This window comes from Coptis chinensis, chromosome 5 (assembly GCF_015680905.1).
Source record: "Coptis chinensis isolate HL-2020 chromosome 5, ASM1568090v1, whole genome shotgun sequence".
In the NCBI taxonomy this organism is placed as follows: Eukaryota; Viridiplantae; Streptophyta; class Magnoliopsida; order Ranunculales; family Ranunculaceae; genus Coptis; species Coptis chinensis.
The window spans coordinates 73299883-73314110 of record NC_141460.1 but is presented as its reverse complement, the minus strand read 5'-3'; the positions used below and the strand labels follow the sequence as shown (position 1 = coordinate 73314110).

General features: G+C 33.6%; 1 long non-coding RNA gene across 1 annotated transcript; it reads right to left on the bottom strand.

The window, feature by feature from the left end:
• Positions 1–212: 212 nt before the first annotated feature.
• LOC147498809 (uncharacterized) lies at positions 213–13838 on the bottom strand. The gene is made up of 5 exons (XR_015195601.1): positions 11962–13838; positions 11651–11877; positions 3411–3486; positions 2257–2393; positions 213–451 (listed from the first exon to the last, which is right to left on the bottom strand). It is a non-coding gene; the product is annotated as an uncharacterized LOC147498809 (long non-coding RNA).
• Positions 13839–14228: the final 390 nt, after the last annotated feature.

The following is a 14228-nucleotide window of genomic DNA, read 5'->3' as shown; positions in this document are numbered from 1 at the left end:
ATACATTTACATTTTAGCAACTAAAGCGACCTTGAATTTTCTGTTAATTGAATTATGGGACTACATTGTTGTTAAGATGAAATTCTGTAAGCCTGGCAATGGGACCCAAAAGAAAATTCTAGCCATCGCCATGTAACTTTATGAGCCAGGAACAGAGAACATTCCATGTGAATTCTATCGATGATTTTTAGGCCGGCCATCTTTAAACGTACTTCAGATAACTATTTTGTTGGTATCATATTTATTTCTCATGCCAAATCATGAACAATGTGGCAACTGGGCGTGATCCTGTCACCTGATTCACCTACCAAAATAAATGAATAAACTGGTAATGTAGTTCCTGTGCCTCGTGGAATTCGCTTCGATTGACATGGTTTTAGAATTTAGAGGTAGAAATTCCAAAATCCTCTCGTTCTGTTTTTTGTTTGACTCCAGAGTCTGAGCAAAACCCCTGCTTCCACCAACATGCATAATACTGTCAGTTAAAGCTTTAATACAAATACAAAGTGGACTTCAATCAATAAAATATGGTGCATTTCCAATTAAAAAGGTATATATACAACATTTTTGTTTTTTTCCAGTTTGTTGTTTTTGTCTCGGCAAATATTTTAACATAATCAAGCAATCAAAATATTCAGTGTAGTTTAATCTTTTTTCATTAATGTTTTATAAGTTTTCTCCCATAAGTATTTTTTTCTTTACATTTGTGGTCATTCTTAATTTCCTTTCTAACCTGCCCAGTCGAATCGTATTGAGCATGTGTCTGGTACTTTCCTGTTTACTCATATTATGGAATAGGGCTAAAGATCCCTATTTCCACTCACTCTCTCTAACAGGAGCTCCGGCAGAAGGAACTAAATTCTAGTCCTTGGTTTTACAAATGATTCTGTGATGCGTCTAGCAGTTTAAGGTACGTTTAGCCAAAATAAATGGTATTTGGGTTGTTTTATACGTCGCGAAGCAATTTTATGTAGGTCGGTTGCCACACGCGGTAGTGGACTCTTTTGTTAATCGAATTGGATGAATGAAATACGAGAAATTGGGTGTTTGAACCAAATGTTGAAGGTGGAAAATCAGGGAAAATTTTCTTGCATGTTGTTGCTAGCATTTCCAGTCAACGTTGTGCTACGAATTTGAAGAGATGTTCGTTGATTATACAAGTTTGCATAACGTAGCTATCGAAAGGACAAAAACTTGGAAACCTTCCCAAGAGACACTAGTTACTCCCTTTATGTCTCACCCTCAATCAGTCAATCTGAACAACATTGTATCCTATCCTAGAGCTTAAACTGACGTAGCGGAAGCGATATTAAAAGTTCATTAGAACATTAAAAAAATAAATTAAAATATAAGTTTATTGATAATATTGAAGAGTTGATTACAATTTTCGTCTATAAATTGAAACTTCTTTATATAGAGAACTCAATCAAATCATCTTGGAAACCTACTAAAACACTAAAAATCACTTTCCTAATCTATTAATATTATAATATTAACCTTCTAAGACTACTAGAACTCACAAACAAATTAGACTTCTAGACACTTTTAAATTAGGCTTAAAGAATAAAAACGAAAATAATTTGTTTTTAGTATATGATTTACTAAAAACAATTAGACAATAAACATAGGCTTTATATTTTACATCATTCTCCCCTTCTTTAAAATAACTCGCCCTCGAGTTATGCGTAGAAATGACAATTTTTCGATTGGAGTAAGGCAAAATAGACACAGTAGCTTGATTCTTCCATCTTTTCTTTTGACAATCCAACACAAAAATTTTGAGGCAAACACGAACATCAATCAATTTTTCACAAAACTTCAAGTATGGGTTTTCATATCATAGCTCTGCATAGTTTAGCATATAATAAAATAGCTTGGTTTTTAAGTGGTTTGTGTGAAGCCTACATCAGATGGCTAATAGTTAATACAATCAATACATCTGACGATAGACCGACACGATTAAAAAGTAAATTTATTCCAATTAGGAAACAATCTTTATGAAAACGTACTCAAACAAATTACTACTAACTTATCTAGAATTTATGAAACTTATCTAACTTATTTAAATTTTAACGTATCTAAATTTAAAATTATTTAAATTCTAATGTACTTCTATAAAATAAAACCTCAGATATTCAACACAAAACAGGTTTTAAAATCATGACTTAAATCCTATCATTTAGAAATATGTACCATGAAAGTTCACTTAGCATAAGGAAAGCAATAAATACACATTCAGCATGAAGATGAACTTACGGGAGTTCTGGTTCCGTCAACCATATTCTCTTTCCAGCATGCAGCCCATGATGCTTGTGCACCTCTTTTCTTTTTGCCAATTTCAAATATTTGTTCGGCCACTTCAGCCACAATCCCTATTCACACCAAGCTGACAACTAAGGCCAACAACGTCGACTGACATTAGAAACATGAAACAAAAATGAAAAAAGAAACTAATAATGTAATAAACAAGACAATATAACTGATCAACTGATAGTGGAATTGATGCCTTATGCAACTTTCCATGCAATCCAAAGTTTTTTTTAACCTCCTTCAAAAAAATTAATTCAGTGTCTCAATGACCAGAGTTAGCAAAATTTAACTTAAACCAAAAGCTGATAGCACGACATACTGTACAGTTCATATACAACCAATGCCATTAAATTACAGTATATATACAATATAAAGAGCAAGTCTTATGGAATGAATCACCCCTTGATTTTTCTACGTAATTCTATTGGAAAAATGAAGGTTTCAAATTTCTCAATTGCAAACGCACATACCTAATATTCATTCTTTCTTTTGTTGCTATTGGGTCCTCCTTATAATTGTTTCTCCTTCTAATTGATATTAGTCATCACAAATCAGAATTGAATGCTTTCTTTTTTTTTCTTTTTTGGTTATAAGGTTTGGTAGGTTATATATTTCTCACATTCTTGCCAAAGGCATGCATTGACATGCTGAGTAAGTGTTAAGAAGGTGTGCGATGCTGATGGTTGGGCAGTTATTGTTTGTAGTTCCATTAATGCTGCAAACTAATTTTCCTAACCATTTATTATATATGAAAAGAAATGTGAAGTCATTGTCAACATGAATTAATTAAGTGCTTACATGAGGTTTTGCAACATCTTCTTGAGAGTTGATGTACTTGCGAACATCTTTCTTTCCCTCAGCGACAACACGCTTGACTAATTCATCAGGAAGAATGAGACGAACAAAATTGTCAGGGGATTCGAATGCAAAGTTAGCATGTGGACTTTTAGGGTGTCTTGCCCGGAACAAAGCTAGTCTCGGGTAATCACATCCAATTTGACAAAAAGTCCAAACCATAGCACAGTAGATGTATTGCAAGAAAAACAAACACACACACACACACACGCACGCACGTGAAGAAAAAAAGGGAAGAGAATCACCTGAATAGTTGGGTGTTGTGGCTGACTCTTGCTTTTTCCTGTAGCTCAAACTCGACCCACTTATCCGGATTTAGAGCTGAAACGAAAATTAAATTGAATTATAATTTTATCGTGTGTTATGAGTTTCGAACATAGAGGTTGATAGGAGTTTTAGCTTCATGTAGTGTTGTAACTCTATAAGTTTTCCTGCATTATTTCTCAAAGTGACTTCAAATTCCAATGCCCAGCAAAAAAAAACTACTAAAAACAATCCCAATTTAGCAACAAACAAAAAAGATCAAATTTTCATCACATCCAACAACAATAAACTCAAATTAAGTAACAAATTCAACAAACAATAAGAAATAAAGAAAAGGGTATTGATAAATTTATACATACACAACAACACAATCAGGATTGAAAGCACCAGTAATAGAGTTATACTCAAATCGGGAAGTTTTTTGTATTAGAAAAAGAAGAACCCATGGGTTTCGAATCTTATATATGCTCCACCATAGTTGACATGATTTTTCTTATCGACAAACTCTCCATAGCCTTTTCCAGACTGCCCAACACCTCCTCAGCTCACAAATTACTTACTTCTCAATCTCAATCAGCGGACTTCGCAAGTACAATCACTTTCTTCTTTCTTCGCAAACTTTCTATAGAGTATTAGTGCGATTGGGAAACTCCCAACACTTACTATAAACTCATACAACTAAACACGAAGGGTTTTGGAATTACTACTAACTTATCTAAGAATTCTTCATTATCAACGCTAATTTATCTAAGAATTCTTCGTTATCAACGCTTATTAGGGAATGTTTATGTATTTCATTGCCTTTTCATAATTCCAGTTATCAACATTGGCTGGCTTATTTGACTAAGCAAACACCAAGCAATTGATTTTTCCCTTCGCACACATAGATCTATTCCCAAGTGGTGGTAATGGTAGTTAGGTTAATTACCACTTACGGTCTGGCTCTGTGGGGTTCAAAAGGAAGCCTGGATAACGCAGTAATGAGAGGCATGTCATAGGCATCACCTGATCACCATGATCAATTGCTGCTTTGTTACTTGGCACACCATATCTAGGCCATCCAGTTAAGAATCTTTAATTCATTTTTTTTCTTGGATTGTGTTTGCTAAAACTTATTGGCACCCCATTCTGCATTCGTGATTGATGATGGCAAATGAATTTGTAATATTTTATATAATTTTGTTTTCTACATATCTTGCAGGTGATATTGTCTATGTAGTTAGTGACCCTAATTTTTTCAGTTGCTTGGGGAATGGAGACTATGCATGCAACAAATAGTTGAAGTATATATATATATATATATATATATATATATGGAAAACCAAGGTTGAACAACTGAATGTTCGATGGTGCCAAATATTCTTCATTTTGCCTCCTTGCATGTCATTGAGTTATACTAGCATCAATTGAACATTTGAGCGTTATGAAATTGGGTTTTATGTGTTGAAGGATATGGATACTTAATTATATTTATCTCAACATTTAGACATTTTGTAGATACTCAAAATTTTGCAGGAGCATGATACGAATAGGCAATGGTACTCACTTTTTACAACATGTTATCCTTCAATTCGTGTAAGCAAATGTTCAATATGCTGATCTTATTTGCAGTGCAAGTGTGCAGGTAAGTGTTTGATAGAGAAAGGAAAATTATAATCCATGTTAAAGTGATTTGCTACTTAAGGTTTGGAGACTTAAGATGCCTCCAATAATCCATGAACTCTTCTGGGTATGCTCCCAATAATCGAAATTAATGACTCCCCTTTCATCTGAGTTTGCTCGAGCTCTCGGGGTGGGCTGAGATAACTTAGTTCCATCGGCTGTTTTCCATAAAGCTTTGTGAGTTCAGAAGAAAGAGGAAATGAATTCCAATATTTTATATTACTTTGTTAGATACAAAGTAAATAGTGAGAAACAAAATCAAGAATCATTCAGGTTGAAGACAAGAGTAATTTCTAGATCACGTTACTATACATTCGTATTGTAAAAATGTCATTCAAGTTAGATCAATTTTGTACGATTATTTGGAAACATATATAATTTTTTATCGCCTCCACGAAGACTAGATGTAAGTTTTAGTGTTGACATGTTGAGTGTGAAAGGCACCCATAATGACTTGAGTGACATAGCCACGGGTTAAATTATAATAAAACAGCTTGATTTTTAAGTGGTTTGTGTGAAGCCTACATTGAATGGCTAATAGTTAATACAATCAGTACATCTGACGGTAGACCGTCACAAATTAAAGAGTAAGTTGATTCCAATTAATAAACAATCTTTATGAAATCGTACTCAAAGAAATTACTACTAACTTATCTAGAATTTATGAAATTTATCTAAATAACTTATCTAACTTATTTAAATTCTAACTTATCTAAATTTATCTAAAGTTATCTAAACTCTAACGGTAATTATAACACTTACTAATACCCACAAAATTTGGAAATAAGAATAAAAATCTTTCATCGGGTCAATCTCTATTTTTCATTCAAATCACTTTTAGTTACCAATAAACAAATCACTTTTAGTTTTGGAATGATCTGACGGTAATTATAACACTTACTAATACCCATGAAATTATGAAATAAGAATCCTTGGCCAATCTCTTTTTTTTTCAAATCACTTTTAGTTACCAATAAACAAATCACTTAGTTTTGGGATGATCTGACGGTAATTATAACACTTACTAATACCCACGAAATTAAGAAATAAGAATCCTAGGCCAATCTCTTATTTTTCTTCAAATCACTTTTAGTTAGCAGTAAACAAATAACTTTTAGTTATCGGGAAAAATAAAAAAAACTACGTCTTTCACTCTTTCCTCTTCCTCATGAAGATACCTTACAACCCTTTCTTCTTCCTAACCAGTAAGGTAACACCCTTCTTCTCACCCTGTCACGTTTGAGTGCAAGGATCTCCCGACGCAATTCTCAGTTTAAAGTTAAAAAATCTCATTACTTCGTTGTTAGTGAGTTTTGTTGTTTTTTCCACACTGTTTTTTCAGTAACCTTCTTCAATACTATTTTCTTCTCTTCAGTAAGAATTCTTAACATGATTTAGCTATCTCGATTCTCTCCACTGCGTCATGCTCTCTCCACCACTCTAAGTCTCTTCTTCAACAGGTAATATTAATTTGTATTTAGTTTACATAGTGGTTCAGTGCATAGTTTTATGGGCATAATGAAAACTATGCCTTTAACACTCAATTTGGATTTCAGCGGGATGAGATTTCGGCAAAATCCATTGATACGTGAATAAATCTTTTCTATTGAATAAGATTCCTCAGGATTAAACGAAAGTTGTGAAGGCAAGTACATTTTAACGTCATTTCCTTCTAATTGTTCAAGTTTACTTCTATGCATAGAACAACAAAGAATCTACATTCATTTCGATATGTGCAAAGTGCAGAGACTTCAACGCTTCTTTTGCAAGATTGAACTAATCAATGGAAAGTTTACATATTGTTGAATGAGAACATTTTCAGTCAACATGACCGAGAACGTGTCTGAGTTATAAGAAAATGTAAGAGTGAAGAATTAGCTATAATGAAAGTAAGTAAGTTAGTGGAAAAATTATTTTTCACTATTTATATTTGAAAAGCTATGTCTTATTTGTCTGTAGATGTATGCTTCATTTTGTGCATTTTGTAGTTGTAAAAAGACGTGTTGAGTGGAAGACTAAATGCAGAAGAATGTATCATTTCCCAATCCCAAATGTTTGTATTTGACTCATTTTCCATATTTATTGTGTTGCATAAGTGCATGGTCAAGGATGCAACAACAACCAAAAGAGTATAAGTCAAGGCACAAGTAGTATGATATCATCACTCGAGTATCGAGTATCAGTATCCTCTCTTCTTATCAGATTTTTGAATTCTCATAATTTCTAATATGATATTTTAGTTTCGATAAAAATTTTATATTAAGGTTGTAGTTTTTTAGATGTTTTCGGCCTCTTTGTAATGTGACTTTGTGTGTACTTATTAGGACTTCATAACCGTACCTCATAGTATATGAATTTAGTTATCATTTGACAGTTCTTAATTATGTTAAATCCAGGTACAAAGGATTGTGGGTTGAATTGAATCCAACCTTTTGAGAATGTGACACATGAAGACTGCCTCACACTAAGATCGGAACAAATAGATAAAGGTAGGCAAGAAAGGACTCTCTTCATCAGATACAATTGAGTTGCATATTTAGGTCAGAAGTTTGGAAGCTAATGGTTTATATCCTTGGATTGTATAACCAACGTAGCCAGATTAACAAAATATTATATTTTCAACATTGCATTGTGAAAGGTTGGCTATGGCTTTGTAATTAAGATTTAGTTGCAATAAGTGGCTACAGAAGTTCAGATTTCATTGTCAATTGGGCTCACTTTTTAATAGCTAGCTACTAAACTGCCCCATGTTGTCTTGAGCATTGGCTGTGGGCTGTCTTTAGCTTCTTACGTAGTAATGTTGGTTGTATATATGTTGGATTTAGCAAAGATCCATTTTGTTTTTACTTAGTAATGGTTACGTAGTAGCGTTACTTATTACTTATTAATGACTTTCACTATTATTATATTTATGCAGGAACTATCCAACGAAGGAAATAAAGACGACAATATTTTGGCAACTGACAGATTCCCCACCCATTGAAGTTTGCAAATTGGGTATTAGAGGCATTAAGAGCAAATTTTGGAAGTTCATTTGAGTAGCAAACCTATTCCCAATGGTATCTTTGAGTGGCAGATCGAACTATTCCTAGTACAGTAGTATCTTTGAGTAGCAGACTTATAAATATGTTTACAATAGCCATGTTTTAATTGGGCCTATTTGAAGCTCCATGGGCTCTATATTGATCATTTGAAATATCTTTGTTTGTTCAATGTAATGGCATAATTTGTAGTGCATCTTACATATGATATCTTATGCATTTTTGTAGTAATTGTGTAATGGACGTGATTAATTAGATGTATTGAATTCATTTAGCTACTATCTTTGAATTTTTTATGTTGACAAAATCAAGAAAACTTGAAAACTTTTTGTTACTTCAGCAGTTCATATTAGTTATTGCTTTTGTTGTTGGCTGTTGACACTTCGTTTGGCAGTCCATTGGATTGCAAACTTGCAGACATGTTCTTTAGCAGGAAACATTTTATATCAATAATTTTAGATCTTAGTTGTTTGATCCAAATATGTTCTACCGCAGGACTATCTGCATAAGTATTTATGATAATAATTATGTGCTCATGAATAAGCTAATCTCGCTATGTATTTAGCAAGATTAAAAACAAGTAAGCCAAAATACCCACAAAATTTCTCTCAAGAAGATTGTCATTGGCGAAAATTACATTTGCTTGCTTAACGACGCAGATAGAGTGTGCTTCAATATTCACTCTAAGTATACACATGTGTGACAAGTTCTCACTAAGAGCCTAATAGTGCTCCAACAGTGTTTGTATAACCCTTGAGCTTTAGGTTCTTATTGATAGCAATATATACCTTGGATTATAAGAGTTTGCTATTGACTTTTTATTTATTTTTCTAATTCTTATAAAAGGACTTAACAACTATTTAGGTTTTGTTGGCATAAAACATATTTACTCATGGGATTTAAAGCACTTATGGGTGCATTACTCTTATGGGCCCATTACTCTTATGGGCATATTGTCGTGTGAAATTGAGTATGTATGATGCACAAAAGTTCAATTTAAATGTAAAATAATAGTGGAAACACTCTTGATTTTTTCCCAATAAAATTGGGGTTAAAATAATAAATTGGCATGATTTTATTTTGCTAAATTCACCCATAATACTCGAGTGGCGTAGCTATGGATTAAATTCTAGTATAATACAAAATAGCTCGGTTCTTAAGCAAAGTCCTATTTACTATATAGTACTACTAGGAACAACCAAAGCAATCTTTCCAGATTGAAACTCTTCCTACCCAAAAAAGGAAGCTAAATTAAACTCAACAAAAAAAGGCCTTTACGAATAAACATTTTATTTTCTTCTCTAAATATTCAACTGGCTTACAAAGAAATTTGATTCGATCGGTTTCTTACAAAAAGAAAAAAACTTTCTCAATCTTCAGGTGTTTCAGAATCTTAAGTGGAAATTGTTCAAGGCTTTATTGCCGAAAACAGCAGGTTTCACTGGAGATATCCTTCGGACCTTGGCTTCCGCAAACACATGTAATTTGATATATTAGCAAAAATGTTTGAGCTTGGCCTGAGCCCATGGTAGCTTTTCCTAGAACATGTCTTCCCATCAATTCAAATACCATGATATTAGGGAGACTATTCCGATGATTTCTAATGGGGTAAGAACTGTTTCGCTGATTTGTTGAAGGCTTTATTGCCACAAACAACAGGTTTCATTGGAGATACCCTTCCAGCCAATTGACTGATTTCAGTATCGTAGTATGTTTGTGACTGATTTTTAATTATCAATGTTAGATCATTATTTGGTTTTTATATTTTTTATGTACCAATTCGATCAGACTATAGATGTGTGTGATCAATAGCTACCTAAGCTATCTTAGCTTCGGTTATGTCTGGCTGAAAGGTTTTAACCATAAAAATTTGAGATTGTTCAAGCTGAATAATCCAACACACAGACACTTAGGCACTGCCTATAACTTGATACAATAGTCCAGCACTGTACTTTATATCATTATATGGATGGATTCCATAGCTATAAAGTGAAACTACCACTTCCATGACTACTTCCTCTCCCCCTTAATTTGCAATTTTTATTCACACATTCTAAACTCTTCATCTTTCCCCCTTAATTTTCGCTATATCTTAAGAGAAATTGGGTGCTTCAAAAAATACACTTGGTGAATTTAGTCAGCTCATTGTGACATGCGGCACTTGGTCAGCTTAATGTTGGGTGCTTACTAAATTATTGAATATATAATGAGCGATATATAGTGGTGTTGGTCCTTTATACCATTTGTGTACCATACTAGACCACCTTTTAACCGTTATCATCTGCTCTACTCCAAGGACTCTTTGCATTTTGCATGCATATATGTTTGTTCATCGTTTCCAACCATGTAAACGACTACTAAAACCATTCAATTAGATGGTCTGTACCTCATAATTAATATTAGTATATTTATTGTACTTTAAACAATTTACTTATCTTTTTAAGTAAAGTAGGAATGCAATAACATGCTTTTTGCTATTTTAATTCAAAAAAATTTGGTAGGATTGATAGACACTTAGAAAATTTATATGGTACATTATACACACATGTACATCCATCAGAATTGTGGGACAAAATTTTTAAAAGTAAAGATTTGGCTTTAGTTACTAGAAGCATTTGTACCGGATTGCTTGACCATATGGCTAGAGTGGCATAGCCACGGGTTAAATTCTAGTATATATATATATATATATAGGGATCCGTTTACTATGGTTTTTTATACCATGGTTTATACTTTACAAGATGAGTTAAAAGCTAATATTCTGTGGATATAATTTCGAATAGATTTTTCCACAAAAATTTGGCTCATTTGGAAATCTCTAACCTATTTAAAAATTGTTGACAACTTTAAATTTTTTTTTAACGGCCTAGATTTTTCGATTTTGCAATTATCTTTTGACATTGTTAAACATCATCAAATGAGCTGGAAATTTATAGAGGTGATCTTCATGGTTTGTTAGACATATCTACAAAAAATTGGGTTCTAGTTCGTCTTGTGGGTAAAATTATGGGTCATGGTATATTGATCCCTCCCCTATATACATAATCATTCTCTAAAAAGTAACTACTTAAGTTAACTTAAAATAAATACGTACGTAAAACTTCACATAGAAAATGAATTCAACCTCAATGTTTTGTAAATATGATATACCCACTATAAATATCATCTCCATAAAATTTCATCTCATTTGGAAACCTCTAGCATTGGCAAAACATTATTACAAAAACTTGATATTTCTAGATCGTTCGATTTATTTTTAAAGATGACTACAATTTTTATTTATGCTAGAGATTTCCAAATAAACTGAAATTTTGTAGAGATAATCTTTATGGTAAGTGCTTCAAATTTTACTTACCTACTTATTTTAAGTTATCTTATATATATATATATATATATATATATATATATATATATATATATATAATTTTAAATAAGAAATGGGACTCCACAAGCAGCTACTTATACATGGAAACATAGCTTCCAACACATCTTTAAATATTAAAATGGTCTCACAATACCTGTAAGAGTGTAAGTGGAATGGTTACGATCAAATTTAAAAAATTGATACTTGCCCCTTCTCTCCTGTTTCCCTTGTTGGACTATTTGATATGCTCCAAATATTTTCCATGTTATACCTTTGGCCATAGTTCCACATACCTTCATTTGGCCAAGACTCCAACAAGAATTCTTTAAGAAATATATATTGTTAGGTTCGCCACTTCAATCATGATCATTAAACAATCTCCTGAACGAAGTAATGCAAAGTTGTAAACAACTAAACACTACGAACAAATGTGCATATATTAAGAATCGATAATGATAATGTCACCTTTCCACACGTACTGACAAAGTAATGACGTAAAATATTCTCCGTCCATGCGCTTGTCTAAATCCTCAAATTCCACTTTAAAGGAGGGTAATTAGCTTTCTGGACAACTAGCATCAGTGTTTGAAGTTTGGTTTTATGTTTGTGGTCAGTGACTATCTGAAGTTCCAAGGAACCATTCCAATGAGCAAGCAAATCACCGACCCTCTATTCAAAATGTTACAAAATATGCATCTGGCGGACTTTCCAAGTCAAAAGTATTCTGCCTTAACGAGTTTCTTTTTCTTCAACTACCCTTCCTATTCTGGGTTGCATATAATTCAGTTTAGACCAATTTTAACTGAATAGGGACTTGGTCACGCGGTAATGTTTCTTACCTAGCGGCAGCTGCAGCTTGCCAAGTAATGAACTGCACAGCCAGAAGCCCAGAATTGGTAACTGGCATATCAACTTTACTGCCAGTACATGTAAATGGCGACTGTGGTGACTCCCTTGATACTGACACCCAATTCTATTAGAAGTGGCTTCTAACTATGTCTATTACTTTGCAAAGTACTTCCCTAGAATTATCAAAAGTTTTCAACAATTTAAAATTGTCAAAAAGGTACTAATCAATAATCACTCTCGACCACTATATCTCAAGGCACATGCAGTACTTCACATGCATCGCAGGTGCTGACTAGCAAAAGTCAGTAAAACCTTTGGGTGATGATACCAGAGCTCTGGGGCTCGAACCCCGTCAGCATCAAAGAGTTACTGATCTCATTTAAAACAGGCTTGCCAAAAAAAAAAAAAAAAAAAAAAAAAAAAAAGGTACTTCACATACACAACGGCGCGCCATCCTAATTCCCAGATGCACAACTTATGTCCTTGCCTTCTCTGTTAACTACTTGAGAAATAACAATCCGGAATGTTAACTAAACTTGACCTAGTATTTGGTTATAACTTCACTCTTCTTGATCCTGGATGATACCAAGCACAAATGGGAAAGAGCTGCTGAGACTACAAATAGGTTCCACGTTCCTGGACTAACATGATTTCCTTTTACCAATTTCTTTTTAGAGATCTCTTGTTTTTAATGGATAAAAAGCAAATATGAATTTATTCTGGTGCCTCTGACTTGCTCTAATGACACTGTCTCTCACATTTAGATACTAGATACTAAATATGATCAATGTTCCCTTCCTTACCACACCAAAAAAGCCATCATTGTTTCTCAACAATTTAGAGTAGCCTAAAAGATTAATTACTCACCATCTCGTAATGCATTACTGAAGCTTTCCCATGCACAACAGACATGCATTACCTTCTGTTCTTAGGGATAGGTCCTTTTTAAGAATCGAAATCCAGCAATCCCCAAGTAAGTATAGTGGGTTCCAACTTCTAAGGGACAGAGGAGCAACTTTTCGGGGGGCTGGACATATACATCAAAATTTTGGCATTGATATACAACCAATAAGTCTTAGAATCTAAGTCGAACTCTACCGTATAAGAAAGGAAAAAAGACAAGGAAAGCACTGCTCTAACACGCATAATACCTATCCTCCAAATTACCGTGTTTACTATGATGGAGCCCTCTCTCTTATCGTAATGGTACAATATTCCCCTATTCCTATTTACACTAACCAGGAAGAGAATCCCTTCAAAACTATATCAACTCTTAAACCTATCATTTTAACCAGCACATTCAAATTTTAGAATTCCTTAACTTGTATGTTTTTCATCTGAGTCACTCTAACAGAACGAAAATGCAGCGCTGGCAACGCCTAATAATAATAATAATTCTTGTGTTTGTTGGAAATGAATTATCAAGCCACCGCACCTTCCCCTGTCTCCCAAACATCCGTTTAACCCTTTTAATGAAATAATGAACCCTTTCCTTTTCTTCTGACAGATAATAGCTATAAAAAAGAAAACAAGGCACTACGACATCCCAAATGGGACAGGGAAAACAGCCTTAACAGAACACGCAAGTGATCCAATACCACTCTATATAATATACTCCCTAGGGAAACCAAGACTTTCTAAAGAGATGCCTGTTTTTTATACATCGGTGGACAATCAACCCCATAAAAGACACTGGATGATGGTTTTAATGAAATAAAGCATCTCCGACTCTAAATATAATCTTGGAAGAGGAAAAGGGGGGGGAGGGGTTGGGTTTAACAACAGAGGCTCGTTAAATCCACCAAAATTTCTTGTGAGTGGAACAGAAGACCATCTCATCAGAAGTAGAAGAACTCTTTTGTAACTTTCAAAGAGCACATCGA